Genomic DNA, 16619 nt, shown 5'->3' on the forward strand with positions numbered 1-16619 from the left:
TCTTTGAAAGATACTTTATTGGGTTATAGAATTCTAGATTGACAGATTTTTCTCTCAGTAATTTAAAGATGTCCTAGCTGCTTTTAGGGCTTCCCTGATAGCTTTTAATACTTTTCTCTTTATCACTGGTTTTAAGAAATTTGACTATGTGTCTCAGTGTAATTGTATTCATATTTATCATGCCTTGGATTCACTGAGTTCCTTGATCTATGCATTTATAGTTTTTGTCAATTTTGGAAACTTTTGGGCTATCATTTCTTCAAACATTTTTTTCTTCCCCCTTTCTTTCTTCTCTCTGTCCCAGACTCCAATGACTTCACTGGCTTATTTTAGATGACCCAAAAGAGAAACAACTGTAGTCCACAGAGAAGACATAGTGAAGTCAATGCAATTGGTCTTTGATACATCCTTGCAGAAGAGGTGGACAAAGAAATAATCAAGGTGAGATGGGAAACATGCTGGATGAAAAGTCCAAAGTTCCTTGTTCAAACTGCACCAAATTAACTATGTGGCTTTAGGTTAGTCCCTATATCTTTCTGGATCTCAACATTCTCAACCCTAGAATCTGGGAGTAGTTCTTTTCTTTTTCTCATTTACAAGTCTGCTTTTATTTTATTTTTCAAACTTTAAATGTTTTATTTTGTATTGGGATATAACCAATTAACAATGTTATAGTAGTTTCAGGTAATCATCCAAGGGACTCAGCCACATGTACACGTGTTTCCATTCTGGGAGTGGTTCCAAATGACACCCAAGCTTCCCTCTAATTTACACCATTTTTGATTCTGGGTAAATTTTGGTGAGAGGAGAGGGAAGGAAAGAATGGCAATCTCATATCCTCACACATGCCTAGCATCTGTTCATCTTCTCCCCTCTGAGTTAACTAATCTGAACAATTTGAGCTCAACAGAGTTAGGGAACTAGAGTATTTGGATCAATCTTATCACTGAAAACAACTAAAAGCTGCTTTTAAAAATTCCTTTCAGGGGGAGAGATATATTAAGAGTTTGGGATTAGCAGATACAAATAGCTAAACATGGGGAACAATATTTAATATTTTGTAATAAGCTATAATAGAAAAAAATCTGAAGTATATATATATATATATATATATATATATATATACTATATATTAAACTATTATAAATCACTTTGCTATACACTGGAGAAGGGAATGGCAAACCACTTCAGTATTCTTGCCTTGAGAACCCCATGAACAGTATGAAAAAGCAAAAAGATAGGACACTGAAAGATGAACTCCCCAGGTTGGTACGTGCCCAATATGCTACTGGAGATCAGTGGGGAAATAACTCCAGTAAGAATGAAGAGATGGAGCCAAATAAAAAACAATACCCAGTTGTGGATGTGACTGGTGATGGAAGTAAAGTCTGATGCTATAAAGAGCAATATTGCATAGGAACCTGGAATGTTAGGTCCATGAATCAAGGCAAATTAGAAGTGGTCAAATAGGAGATGGTAAGAGTGAACATTGACATTTTAGGAATCAGTGAACTAAAATGGACTGGAATGGGTGAATTTAACTCAGATGACCATTATACCTACTACTGTGGGCAAGAATCCCTTAGAGGAAGTGGAGTAGCCCTCATAGTCAACAAGAGTCCAAAATGCAGTACTTGGGTGCAATCTCAAAAACAACAGAATGATCTCTGTTTATTTCCAAGGCAAACCATTCAATATCAAAGTAATCCAAGTCTATGGCCTGACAGTAATGCTGAAAAAGCTGAAGTTGAATGGTTCTATGAAGACCTACAAGACCTTCTTCAACTAACACCCCCCAAAAGATGTCATTTTCATCATAGGAGAGTGGAATACAAAAGTAGGAAGTCAAGAAATACCTGGAGTAACAGGCAAATTTGGCCCTGGAGTACAGAATGAAGCACAGCAAAGGCTAATAGAGTTTTGCCAAAGGAATGCACTGGTTATAGCAAATACCTTCTTCCAACAACACAAGAGAACACTCCACACATGGACATCACCAGATGGTCAATACTGAAGTTGGACTGATTATATTCTTTCCAGCCAAAGATGGAGAAGCTCTATGCAGTCAACAAAAACAAGACCAGGAGTGACTGTGGCTCAGATCATGAACTCCTTATTGCCAAATTCAGACTTAAATTGAAGAAAGTAGGGAAAACCACTAGACCATCCAGGTATGACCTAAATCAAATCCCTTACGATTTTACAGTGGAAGTGACAAATAGATTCAAGGGATTAGATCTGATAGACAGAGTGCTTGAAGAATTATGGATGGAGGTTCATGACATTGTACAGGGGGCAGTGATCTAGACCATCCCCCAGAAAAAGAAATGCAAAAAGGCAAAATGGCTGGCTGAGGAGGCCTTACAAATAGCTATGAAAAGAAGAGAAGAAAAAGGCAAAGGAGAAAAAGAAAGATATATCCATTTGAATGCAGAGTTCCAAAGAATGGGAAGGATATATAAGAAAGCCTTCCTCAGCGATCAATGCAAAGAAATATAGGAAAACAATAGAATGGGAGAGGCTAAAGATCTCTTCAAGAAAATTAGAGATACCAAGGGAACATTTCATGCAAAGATGGGCACTATAAAGGACAGAAATGGTAGGGACCTAACAGAAGCAGAAGATATTAAGAAGAGGTGGCAAGAATACACAGAAGAACTGTACAAAAAAGATCTTCATGACCCATATAATCATGATGGTGTGATCACTCATCTAGAGCCAGACATCCTGGAATGTGAAGGCAAGTAGGCCTTAGAAAGCATCACTACGAACAAAGCTAGTGGAGGTGATGGAATTCCAGTTGAGCTTTTTCAAATCCTAAAAGATGATGCTGTGAAAGTGCTGCACTCAGTATGCCAGCAAATTTGGAAAACTCAGCAGTGGCCACAGGACTGGAAAAGGTCAGTTTTCATCCCAATCCCAAAGAAAGGCAATGCCAAAGAATGCTCAAACTACTGCACAACTGCACTCATCTCACACGCTAGTAAAGTAATGCTCAAAATTCTCCAAGCCAGGCTTCAACAGTATGTGAACCGTGAACTTCTAGATGTTCAGGCTGGTTTTAGAAAAGGCCGAGGAACCAGAGATCAAATTGCCGACATCCGATGGATCATCAAAAAAGCAAGAGAGTTCCAGAAAAACACCTACTTCTGCTTTGTTGACTATGCCAAAGCCTTTGACTGTGTGGATCACAACAAACTGTGGAAAATTCTTAAAGACATGGAAATACCAGACCACCTGACCTGCCTCTTGAGAAATCTGTATGCAGGTTAAGAAGCAACAGTTAGAAGTGGACATGGAACAACAGACTGGTTCCAAATTGGGAAAGGAGTATGTCAAGACTGTATATTGTCACCCTGCTTATTTAACTTATATGCAGAGTACATCATGAGAAACCCTGGGCTGGAAGAAGCACAAGCTGGAATCCAGATTGCCAGGAGAAATATCAATAACCTCAGATATGCAGATGATACCACCCTTATGGCAGAAAGCCAAGAAGAACTTAAGAGCCTCTTGGTGAATGTGAAAGAGGAGAGTGAAAAAATTGGCTTAAAACTCAACATTCAGAAAACTAAGATCATGGCATCTAGTCCCATCAGTTCATGGCAAATAGATGGGGAAACAGTGGAAATAGTGACAGGCTTTATTTTTGGGGGCTCCAAAATCACTACAGATGGTCACTGTAGTCATGAAATTAAAAGATACTGGCTCCTTGGAAGAAAAGTTATGGCCAGTATATTAAAAAGACAGCATTAAAAAGTAGCATATTAAAAAGCAGAGACATTACTTTGCCAATAAAGGTCCATCTAGTCAAAGCTATGGTTTTTCCAGTAGTCATGTATGGATGTGAGAGTTGGACTATAAAGAAAGCTGAGCACCGAAGAACTGATGCTTTTGAACTGTGGTGTTGGAGAAGACTCTTGAGAGTCCCTTGGACTACAAGGAGATCCAACCAGTCAATCCTAAAGGAAATCAATCCTGAATATTCATTGGAGGGACTGATGGTGAAGCTGAAACTCCAATCCTTTGGCCACCTGATGTGAAGAACTAACTCATTTGAAAAGACCTTGATGCTGGGAAAGATTGGAGGTGGGAGGAGAAGGGGATGACAGAGAATGAGATGATTGGATGGCATCACTGACTCAATGGACATGAGTTTGAGTAAACTCTGGGAGTTGGTGATGGACAGGGAAGTCTGGCATACTGCAGTCCATGAGGTCGCAAAGAGTCAGACATGACTGAGCGACTGAACTGAACTTGTTGTACACTGGCATCTAATACAACATTGTAAATCAACTATACTTCAATTTTTAAGAATTATTTATTATTTATTTATGTATTTGGTTGAACTGGGTCTTAGTTGTGGCATGTGGGATCTAGTTCCCTGACCAGGGATCAAACCCAGGGCCCCTGCATTGGGAGTGTGGAGTCTTAGCCACTGAACCACCAGGGAAATCCCTATACTTCAGTTTTTTTAAAAACTCCTTTAAAACATCAAAGAGCCTGAGAAGATAGTAAGAAGTCCTAGGGAAATCAGAAACTGAGAGAAACATGCAGAATACCGAGACCGCACTTGCCCACTAAGGGAATTGATTTATTACTGCCCTAAGTCCCTAACGATAGGGGTGTTCCAGTGACTGGGAATTTGATGGCATAATTTATCTTCACCCAACTTATGCGATAATGACCGAAAGAACAGGCTCCACTTCCACAATGAATCCCTTATTTAGTGTTAGTTGTGTTCAAAGATTAGGACGTTCAGTTTGGAATGAAAATTGGCATTATATAAGAGGGTACTGGCTGAGCTTTTAGATCATCAACTACTTGACATGATCTCAAGTTCTTATTTCACAGTCAATTCTTAAACCATATTCCCTAGTCCTTCTACAGATACTAGAAAAGATGTCAAATTTCGATGGGCAGGCCCTCCCCCTCATTCTGCTGCTTACTTTTCTGGTTGCTTTTCATTTCTTCCACCAGTAAGACATGTTGTGAAATTGAGTTTCAATACCATTCTTTTCCAAATTATCAGCTCATATACTGATCAGAATACAGGTCAATGTGCTAGCTCTTAACAAAACCATTTCTGTTTTAGATTTGTCAAAATAGCCTTCTAAAGGCATGTGATGATGATTGATGATTCAAGACTTAAGGGGGGGACCACTTTTAATTTAGGCTAAGAGGACACACAAGCCCTTTGTATCTTCGCGCTATCAATATTGGCCCATGGGGATAGGAGGGTCATAGGAAAAAACTCCTGTTCAACCCAAGTCAACCCAAGTGTTGTGTTTATAATAAACATTACAGCTCCAGAATAAGAGCAACCAGGGTACAAGAAATATTGGAGATAAATCATCATTTTGCTTTGTAGTTCCAAAATTCCACTTGCAATGTCTGTGTGTCTTTGTAGCTTGGGTGGTGGCTGAGGTTCCATATTGTTGTTGTTGTTGTTTAGTCACTAAGTCGTGTCTGACTCTTTCAGGACCCCACGGACTGTAGCCCCCCACCAGGCTGCTCTGTCCATGGGATTTTCCAGGCAAGAATACTGGAGTGCATTGCCATTTCCTTCTCCAGGGGGTCTTCCTGACCCAGAGATTGAACGTGTGTCTCCTGCATTGCAGGCAGATTCTTTACCACTGAGCCACCAGGGAAGCCTGAGGTTCCATAAGGAGTGTTAATTACAATTATGTAGACAGAATAATTGAGGCTTATGCCCATGGAAAAGGCTTTTCAGGCTTATTCTGTTTTTGGATCCCTCCTTCCAAAGGATACTCTTGGGTGAGGCCATTTCTCCATTCTCTAATTCCCTAAGAGGAAGTCAAAATTAAGAGGGCTTCTGTTTCTCTAGTTTTTCCTGGACTTACACATTTCCACTATGTAATTAAAAATGCAACATGGTAGTCTTGCCTGAAGTTTTCAGAAGCAAATCAGACCACCGAGTAATCCTCTGTCTCAAGAAGCTAGGATACCACCTGTTCATGGAAATATTGGGTGAAGCATACAGCCCCTCTACACAACACACCTTTCACAACAAATATTCATTGAGTACTTATGATGTGCCAGGCAATATTCTAGTGCTAGAGACACAGAACTAAACAAAGTATTAATCCTTTATCATTGTCAATTGAGGTAATATTTCCTAGCCAGTTTACTCTATAAGCAAAAACTTCAGCAAGATTTGAAGCAACATGAATTGCTTTTATGCAATAATTTGAAGATTAATGTTGACTTCAATTGCAAAGGAAATTACAGTTTCCCCACCCCACCACCCACCCCTGCCATAGCCCTCAGCAAACACACATTCTTTACACTTCCTGGCCTAGGTTGTTTTCAAATCAGGACTCATGATTCTGCTTATTTGTTTAAAAATAAGGATTAAACATCAAAGCATGAACTGCAATTTCAAGTAGTATACTAAATACATATTTATTTTGTTATGGGGTTTTGAAATTGAGAGAATTCTTTCCAGGGCCAAAATGGCAAAGAAAAATATGAAATATAATAAAAAGAATGAGGCCTAAGCTTTGACCCAAAATACCACACATTGACTCAGATTCTTTTGCTTTCATATGTCATGAGAGGTTTTTGGTCTTTTTTTTTTTTTTTTAGCATTAAATTGACCTTATCTGTCAAATCCAAAGACTCAAGCCTGCAGTACAGCATTATTCCTTTGTTCTCAGAACTCTTTTACTACTTTATGTAGTTTTTAGGAAGCTAGACTTAAAAACCAATCATAACACAGTATCTCTTTCCACAAAAGATTTTTCCTTTGTCCTAAGCACTTTTAAATATTTCTTAATAAATCCCAGCTGGGATTCATTTGAGTTGGGGAGTAAAATAGAGATGGTCTAACTGGTTCTTATTGAAGAGGGGAAAAAAATGGCTGGGGAATTTATTTGTTTTAGGTTTCTTAAGTTTAAGGAAAAATGTCCTCTCTTCTCTTCACCCAGAAGGGTTGTTCATTAGCTGGACTGAATCACAGAGCAAAAGAAAGAGTCTGGATGGAATAGGCTGCCATCTCTGCAACAAAAGCAGGGATGTACACGAAGGGCTTAACTTCCTTCATGTGGTCCAGGGCTGAGTGGAGATGGCGACGAGACATCTGGAACACACATGAGCCTACATCCCTGATGGAAGCAGGTAATAGTGCAGTTCCTTTCTGATTAGCAATATAAAATATGCAGTCTCTTTGCACCTTGTTTTTTTTTTTTCCAGCAAAGGAAGAGTCTGTTCCAGGTATGAACATCAGGATTCTAGGGGGAATAACTGATTCAGCTGAGATGAAAGAGGCAATAAAAATTTTAGCTTGGAGCTCAAGGATGCATTGAACCTAATGTGTTGAGAATAAACGTCACTGGAGAATTTATTTTATCTCTGACCCTCTAACTTCAATCGCTCCTAGGGCTCAGAACCTCTGACAGTGCTGGGAGAGAGTTTCATTCTTTTGTAATTTCACATTAACCCCCAGAAGAAAAAAAAATCACTAACCCTCCCCCCTTCCCCACCATTTCTGTGACACTTCCATCTGGGTATCCAGATGGGAGCATTTCAGAAAGTCTGGAATGTGTAGACATTTCAGACACAAATTCAGACACACTTTCCTTTGCTCAATTAAAAAAAAAATTGTTACTACTCACACTTTGTCCATTCTTGAAAGTAACAATTGTGGTCACCTAGCCAAAATAACGACCCTGTCTTTCCTTATGGACGCTAGATAAGTGATATCTATTCAAAATGAGATAAATTTATCTTAAGGTATCCTTGGAAACAGAGAACAGACTTGGAACAGAGGACTAAAAGTCAGGGATTACCAACTACATCTCTTGTTTTCTTCCCAGCGGTTTTAACTTCCCTTCTCTTGCTTGCTCCTTCAGATCCTCAACACTTTCTATCTGCTATGCCTTTCATTATTCCTTTCAAGTGTTAATTCCCAACTTCTCCATGAAAATGTCCCTTGCAATTCCAATACTATGACTTTCTTCCTGCAAAAAACACTGGTTATGTATTGAGCAAAACTTTGTTCTCTTTCATAGCACTGCCCCTGTTGAGGACTTCCCAGGTGGCGCAGTGGCAAAGAATCTGCCTGCCAATGCAGGGGATGCAGGAGATATGGGTTTGATCCCTGGGTCAGGAAGAACCCCTGGAGAAGGAAATGGCAACCCACTCCAGTATTCTTGCCTGGAAAATTCCAAGCTCCAGAGGAGCTTGGTGGGCTACAGTCCATGGCGTTGAAAAGAGTAGGACATGACTGAGCACGCATACACAAACACACACCACTGTTGTGCACAAAGATACCCAACAAAATGTTTATTGAAAAGAGAACGTACATCAGACCTAGATGTTGCCCTTAAGGAGCTCGTAGCCCAGTATAGCAAGTAAATATAATAGAGGCTGAAGGAGCAAGAGAAATAAGGAATAAAGACAAACTACTGTCCTTTATAATGTCATTTCAGACTGAGTAAAATCAAGTAAACTTTGTGGACAAGATGACACATATGGCAGAGATGTGTAGGATGGATGAGTTTTGTGTCTTCAGAATTGGTGGGAAGGTCATTACAGATGTAGATAAGACCAGAGCTCCAAATCTGAAGGATGGAAAGTGTGCGTCATGTATGAAAAGCATGGTTTACTTTGATTAGAGTGAAGGGTCAATTAAGAGACATAGTAGGGAAAGGGATGACTAAGAAGTTGGGAGACAGATAATGGAGACTAAAGAGTTTACAAACATGCATAAGGAGATACTGAGGCTTCTAAGCAGAAGGGTTAAGTGCTTTAGAGTTGTGCTTCAGGAAAACTGATCTGGTAATAGAATGTTAGCTGAAATGGAGGTGGCAGACTTGCAGAGTTTAGTTAGGAGGTAACCATATAGTTTAGAATAAAAGTAATGAGGTTGTATCAGTGAAGATAGAGTTGACATATTGTAAAAGTAGAATTAGAACTTAGAAACTGACTAGAATTTGAATGGATTTGGAACATTGGAAAGGAGACTCCAAAGTTTTAAATTTGGATGACTTGAGAAGCATTAATACATGAAGAAAAGATGAAGAAAAGAGAGATGGGGGAGAGAAAAATTAATTTAGTTGAGGACATATTGAGTTAGGACTGCTGGTAGCATATCCTTGAGATGTCCAGCATGCAATTGGTTTATCATGTTTATCATGAAACTCTGTAAAAATCAGGGAAAAGAGTCACATAGAGACCAGAGCTAAAAGCGCAAAACTGTTTGGACACATGTACAGGTAATGAAAGAAGATCCAGAGAAGAAAGAATAAATTCCCAGAAAGCAAGAAAAAGAAATCAGAAGAATACAATATCATAGAAACCAATAATAGAAAGTTTTAATTTGAAAAAGAGAGAGAGACTTAGCCAGCAATGTTGAATGCTGTAATGAGTTCCAGGAGAAATATATGAAAATGATCATTGGATCAGGCATGGCAAATTATTAATTTTAAGAAAGCTATTTTTGAACAAGCCAAGCCTTTTAAAGGGTTAATTAGTAAGCTAGGGAGGGGTACAGAGAAAAGAGCCCTTGACTGGGAACCAGAGAACCTCAGTGTCAGCTTGGCTCTGCTGTTAAGCGGCCATATGACCTTTTGACCTTTCTCAAACTATTTTCTAAACTTCAAAATTCTATAAAATCTCTGTCAACTCTCACTTTCAGAGGTTGAAGTAAGCTACTCATGTGCCTAAACCACACGGTGACACTGAGCTACAAATATTTATTAGATATGTGTCAATTTCATTAGCTGTAGTCTGTGTAAAACCGAGGCCCTTTCTGGTTCCTAATATAGAAAAACTGAGACTGTGTTCTCAGAGCATTTCCTCCAAGAAAATCAAGATGATGAGGTTTCCTTGTCCAGTTCCTCCCATCCCCTATCATCCTTTACTTTTAAAAACTGAGCTAAGACATTATCCTCAGTTTATCCAGTGTCTTGTTCTAATGCTTGAAATCAGAGAATGCCACCAAAAGCCCCTTTTTCGTTTGTTGAAATCAGTTGGGTAATATTAATAATCAGTCCCCCTAAACCATGGCTTTCCAGTCATATGTGATCATACGCTAGTACAGGGACACTTCCTGAAACTCAGTGTCTCATATCACATGCTCCAAAAATTACACCACAAATATGTTATCAGAGAAGAATCCAGATGCACTGAAGAAAGAACATTCGCTTTATTTGATGGCCCTGTTTCTACTGGGATCCCTTAGCAATACAAACTCAGAGTCACTGAAATGTTAATGATTACAAATCTTTTATTTAGGCCCAGGCACATTTATTTTTGTTGTTGTTCAGTCATTAAGTTGTGTCTGACTCTTTGCGACCCCATGGACTGCAGTACGTCAGGCTTCTCTGTCCTCCACTATCTCCTGGAGTTTGCTCAAATTCATGTCCATTGAGTCAGTGATGCTATCCAACCATCTCATCTTCTACCTCCCCCTTCTCCTCCTGCCCTCATTTCCCCCCAACATTAGAGTTTTTTTCAATGAGTGGACTCTTTGCATCAAGTGGCACATATATTAAGTTAATGTTGATGTAAAATAGTTCATTTTGACTGAATCCTCTGATTAAAGTTAATAAATACACTGGCTTATCGAATGCACTGGTCATAGCAAACACCCTCTTCCAACAACACAAGAGAAGACTCTGCACATGGACATCACTAGATGGTCAACACCAAAATCAGATTGATTATATTCTTTGCAGCCAAAGATGGAGAAGCTCTATACAGTCAGCAAAAACAAAACCAGGAGCTGACTGTGGCTCAGATCATGAGCTCCTTATTGCCAAATTCAGACTTAAATTGAAGAAAGTAGGGAAAACACTAGGCTATTCAGGTATGACCTAAATCAAATCCCTTATGATTATACAGTGGAAGTGAGAAATAGATTTAAGGGACTAGATCTGATAGACAGAGTGCCTGATGAACTATAGACAGAGGTTCGTGACGTTGTACAGGAGACAGGGATCAAGACCATCCTCATGGAAAAGAAATGCAAAAAAGCAAAATGGCTATCTGAGGAGGCCTAACATATAGCTGTGAAAAGAAGAGAAGTGAAAAGCAAAGGAGAAAAGGAAAGATATTCCCATTTGAATGCAGAGTTCCAAAGAATAACAAGGAGAGATGAGAAAGCCTTCCTCAGTGATCAATGCAAAGAAATAGAGGAAAACAACAGAATGGGAAAGACTAGAGATCTCTTCAAGAAAATTAGAGATACCGAGGGAACATTTCATGCAAAGATGGGCACCATAAAAGACAGAAATGGTATGGACCTAACAGAAGCAGAAGATATTAAGAAGAGGTGGCAAGAATACACAGAAGAACTGTACAAAAAAGATCTTCATGACCCAGATAATCATGATGATGTGATCACTCACCTAGAGCCAGACATCCTGGAATGTGAAGTCAAGTGGGCCTTAGAAAGCATCACTACGAACAAAGCTAGTGGAGGTGATGGAATTCCAGTTGAGCTATTTCAAATCCTCAAAGATGATGCTCTGAAAGTGCTGCACTTGATATGCCAGCAAATTTGGAAAGCTCAGCAGTGGCCACAGGACTGGAAAAGGTCAGTTTTCATCCCAATCCCAAAGAAAGGCAATGCCAAAGAATGCTCAAACTACTACACAATTGCACTCGTCTCACACACTAGTGAAGTAATGCTCAAAATTCTCCAAGCCAGGCTTCAACAGTACGTGAACCGTGAACTTCCAGATGTTCAGGCTGGTTTTAGAAACGGCCGAGGAACCAGAGATCAAATTGCCGACATCCGATGGATCATCGAAAAAGCAAGAGAGTTCCAGAAAAACACCTACTTCTGCTTTATTGACTATGCCAAAGCCTTTGAGTGTGTGGATCACAATAAACTGTGGAAAATTCTGAAAGAGATGGGAATACCAGATCACCTGATCTGTCTCTTGAGAAACCTGTATGCAGGTCAGGAAGCAACAGTTAGAAGTGGACATGGAACAACAGACTGGTTCCAAATAGGAAAAGGATTACATCAAGGCTGTATATTGTCACCCTGCTTATTTAACTTCTATGCAGAGTACATCATGAGAAACACTGGGCTGGAAGAAGCACAAGCTGGAATCAAGATTGCCAGGAGAAATATCAATAACCTCAGATATGCTGATGACATCACCCTTATGGCAGAAAGTGAAGAGGAACTAAAAAGCCTCTTGATGAAAGTGAAAGAGGAGAGTGAAAAAGTTGGCTTAAAACTCAACATTCAGAAAACTAAGATCATGGCATCTGGTCCCATCACTTCATGGGAAATAGATGGGGAAATAATGGAAACAGTGTCAGACTTCATTTTTTTGAGCTCCAAAATCACTGCAGATGGTGACTGCAGCCATGAAATTAAAAAACGCTTACTCCTTGGAAGGAAAGTTATGACCAACCTAGATAGCATATTGAAAAGCAGAGACATTACTTTGTCAACAAAGGTCCGTCTAGTCAAGGCTATGGTTTTTCCAGTAGTCATGTATGGATGTGAGAGCTGGACTATAAAGAATGCTGAGCAACGAAAAATTGATGCTTTTGAACTGTGGTGTTGGAGAAGACTCTTGAGAGTCCCTTGGACTGCAAGGAGATCCAACCAGTCCATCCTAAAGGAGATCAGTCCCGGGTGTTCATTGGAAGGACTGATGCTGAAGCTGAAACTTCAATACTTTGGCTACCTCATGCGAAGAGTTGACTCATTGGAAAAGACCCTGATGCTGGGAAGGATTGGGGGCAGGAGGAGAAGGGGACAACAGAGGATGAGATGGCTGGATGGCATCACTGACTTGATGGATATGAGTTTGGGTAAACTCTGGGAGTTGGTGATGGAGGGGGAGGCCTGGAGTGCTGCAGTTCATGGGGTCGCAAAGAGTCAGACACGACTGAGCGACTGAACTGAACCGATCTTAAATAAACGCACACAAGTTAGGAAAACATTCTCTTGTTGAGACACCAGTAAATTTTTCTGAAATTCTCATCTTGTCTTTCCTCCAAAGATAGTGGTGTGTTCTTTCCTAAGAATCCTTCCTTACTTGGTGTCATAGAAAATAAAGGAAATGTTTTAAAGTTTTTTTTTTAAATACATATAATTCATCTTTGAATTCAGTGGTGAAAGAGGGAAGAAAAAGATAGTCAGGATCTTTTCTGCACCTGTTCTATGCCAAACATGTTCACATACATTATCTTAAGCCTGACAATACTTTGTAGTAAATTAAGCTTTGATGTTCAAGTTGAGAAAACTGGGGCTCACAGGGGTTAAGCTATCCTCTCAAGGTCAAATGGCAAGTTGTTAAAACTAGAATTGAAGTAAGTGCTGTCTGACTCTAAAGCTCAAGCACTTTCTACTTGACCATGCAGTTCATTCTAATCAAAAATCCACTCTTGAGAGGGTCTTAGCATTTTAAGCATAAAAGATTATTATTTAGAATTTTTTAAAGATTATTAGTTAGGATTCTCTGGAACCTCCAAATTCTATTATATCTGCACTGAATCCTACATTTGGTTGGGGGGAAGAACCAGCCACCACCAACCACACACTCTTAGTCCTCCCTCTTAATTGAAATTCAGAACCGAGGACAGTTCCTGAGTCATGTTTGCAGGAACTTGTCCTTGGATTCTGTTAGTGAGCTCACACCCCCATTCTTGACTTCCCAAGTGGCACTAAGAAAGAGAGGAGGAAATGTAAAAAAGTATAAGATGGGATCCTCTGACACCATGGTGGAAATTAGCACATTTCCCAGAAGACCAAGATAAAAATGCATGTGAGAAGAACCGGAGAACCAAACAGATGGGGCAATAAAATGGAGGCGGAATGAGCTCATCAGGATTCCCAGCACACGGTTTACCTCCATAGTGGGCTCTCAGCTAACCTGGGAGCCAGGAGACATAGTGAATGAGTGGGTGGTTACTATGTTGCAGCATGTTACACTAAGAGATTAGGTGGAGCTGATTCACAGCTGCAGATCTGCACGACTTTTCAAGTGAAGGAGATTCTGTGGGCCCTGATCTCTGCCACACATGTAACCACCCTCATGGGTGGCATGAGTCAGCTATGCAGGGTCCTTCAGGTAGACGAGGTTGCTGTACTGTTAGTAAATCGAGGATGAACCTCCATGTTGTCGAGAGCAGATTTCAACCCCAGCTATGGTCTCTCCTTGTGTGAAGGCTTACCTGCTGTATCACAAATGCCCTGCCTTCCCATAGCACCCTTGGTTACAGGTGGTTCACAACACAACAAGAAAGAACAATGCTCTGGAACGTTCATCATACCGAACAGTGATTCTTTCTCAAATTACCAGTCCTTGAGCATCATTAGAAGGGCCTTTGGAGAGTCTACTCTAATTCCTTCTTCTCATACACAAAGAAACTGATGTCCAGAGAGGAGAAATGACTCCTCCCAAACCACTTAGCTAGTGACAAAGTTGGTATGAGGGCTCATTCCTGAGCCAGCAGACTTTCCACTGCACCAGGAAAACAAAACAAAGCCCCAAATAGCATAAAACCTGCTCAGTAAGCCCTCTAATTATACTGCCTCCGAAGAGTATAACATCTTAAATGCCTGGGTCGTTCCATCTGGGCCTTGGCAGTTTCACTGGTAACTTCTCATATTGAAAATCTTTGGAGAACTTAAGAGTGAATACTTTGGGATATATGCTTTGTTATTTCTGAGTCTTCTTGTCCACTGTTTTCTTTATTCAGGAGGAAATTAGAATTCTGGAAATACAGTCGATTTTATTTAATTATTAAAGGAACAAGCCTCTATTTCAAGTTGCAAATATGACTTTATCAGTCTATGCCAAGAAAGGCTATATGGAAAAATACAGGCATATTACCCTAATTGTCACATCCAATTAAGATCCACCAAGGTCTGTGAGTTAAAAAAACATCAAACCTGTGAGTGAAAATTTGAAAAGTCAAAGCCTTATCTGAATAATTCTGAACATGTACATGTCTGGATTTGGTGCATTGTGGAATCATTTAAAATGTAACATTTTAAGTGCTTTGCAACCTTGTTACCTTCATTTTGCAATTTGTGTATAAGAGGGCTCATTTGAACTTGGGGAGTTTTTTAAGGAGCTGAAGTAAGAAGGATGTGGGAGGAATGAATCTATTCAAGGTCATACTTACAACTTGAAAGGGATACTTCCAGGTGTTGCTGACCAAGAAACATTAGCCCATCATCCACCCCCATCCCCTACATTTTCCACTAATGAATAGTCTTACCTGAGCCATCATTACTTCCACTGTCCTCTGCCTCGGGTGTTATGTAGACCAGATTTCCTGTCTCTAATGTTTATCCACAAAGAGATTTTCATGTATAGAACTTTTCTGGTAATTTAGCAACATTATCCTTGAAAATACCACAACTATTTACATAACAGAAGCTATTGTTTGAAGTGCAAAGCAGGTCAAAAATTCGGTTTCTGGAGATTAATCACTGCAGTCTATTTTATATTATCATAATAATTTCATTTATTTTGATATAGTTTGTTTTCAGAATCAACCTCAGCTTCTGTGCAGAAATGACAAATCCATTTGTTTCTGGTATAATGGATAATATGATTAATGACCTTGCCACAGGATTTCTTAAAAACGGAGAAAAAAAGTAAAAGATTTCCATTTATAATGTGCAGTAAACCAGCTCTGTCTGTTGCTTTGCATCAAAATCTCTGTGAACATGTTTGCAAACCACAGCCCAGATTCTGAGACCAATTTGCTCCTGCTTTGGGGGGGTTCTGTCTGTCTCTGTTCCCTCCAAGAATCTGAGGAAAGCGTCTCTAACGGGTACACTGGACACGGTGGGCAGCCTGTTCCCGAGGGTGGGGCGCTGTTTCACCACGCTGGCACCATGGCGACGACTGCGGGTCGGATCAAGGCCCTTGTGGCCCAGGCCTTGCTGCGAAGATCACCACCCGGCGGGCTGTCGCCGGGACCCGCGCCGTGCAGCCCTGCGAGTGGCCTCGCGACTCCGCGCCCCAAGCTGGACGGAACGTGGCGCGAGGGTGCGCGGGCGACCCCTCCTTGCCGTCGGCATCTGCCACCTGTTTCTGGTCCCCACAGACCTGAGAATTCTTTCCGAGACGGGACTGCGGACGCGACCCGTCGTGCCTCTGTTTCCCGCCTTTGGGGTGAGGTGGCCGCGGCCCCGCCCCAGATGGTCCACGCCGGCCGCGGGCGGGAGGCGATGGCAGCCCAAGGTTCGAGTCCCGCCCGGGGCGCCTCCTCATTTGTGAAACGGGTGTCGTCCCCGCTCGGGGGCTGAGGCGACCGCAGAGCGAGGCCTGGCGCCCTCAGAGCCGCCTCAGGGGCCGCCGGGGCATCAAGGGGCTCTTGGCTTCTTCACAGCCCACGACGCGGGCGTCCTCGGATGGGTCCGAGGGGGCGCCTGGACACGTCGGCCGAGGCTCCTGAAGGCACCCAGGACCTCTTTTTTTTTTTTTACCTCAGCCGTCCCCTCCTGAGGGCCGCGGGCCCCAGGCTCGCGCCCCGGGCTCCAGCCCACGCGCCCGCCCTCCAGCTGGTACGCCGCTCGGCGAGTAGGCGCCCCCGCCCCGCCCCTGCGTGACGCGCGCCGGGCCGGGCCAATCAGAGCTCGCGGCGCCGCGCCCCACGCGCCGGGG

At 41.4% G+C, this 16619-nt stretch overlaps 1 long non-coding RNA gene across 1 annotated transcript in view; it reads right to left on the bottom strand.

The window, feature by feature from the left end:
* The window catches only part of LOC145531189 (uncharacterized), a 32766-nt gene extending 16208 nt beyond the window's left edge, over window positions 1–16558 (bottom strand). The window contains exon 1 of the long non-coding RNA XR_014072259.1: window positions 15223–16558. This is a non-coding gene — a long non-coding RNA (uncharacterized LOC145531189). The remainder of the gene's footprint in view (window positions 1–15222) is intronic.
* Between the last annotated feature and the right edge of the window lie 61 nt (window positions 16559–16619).

This window comes from Giraffa tippelskirchi, chromosome 13 (genome assembly GCF_054371585.1).
Source record: "Giraffa tippelskirchi isolate mGirTip1 chromosome 13, T2T-mGirTip1v1.2.pri, whole genome shotgun sequence".
In the NCBI taxonomy this organism is placed as follows: Eukaryota; Metazoa; Chordata; class Mammalia; order Artiodactyla; family Giraffidae; genus Giraffa; species Giraffa tippelskirchi.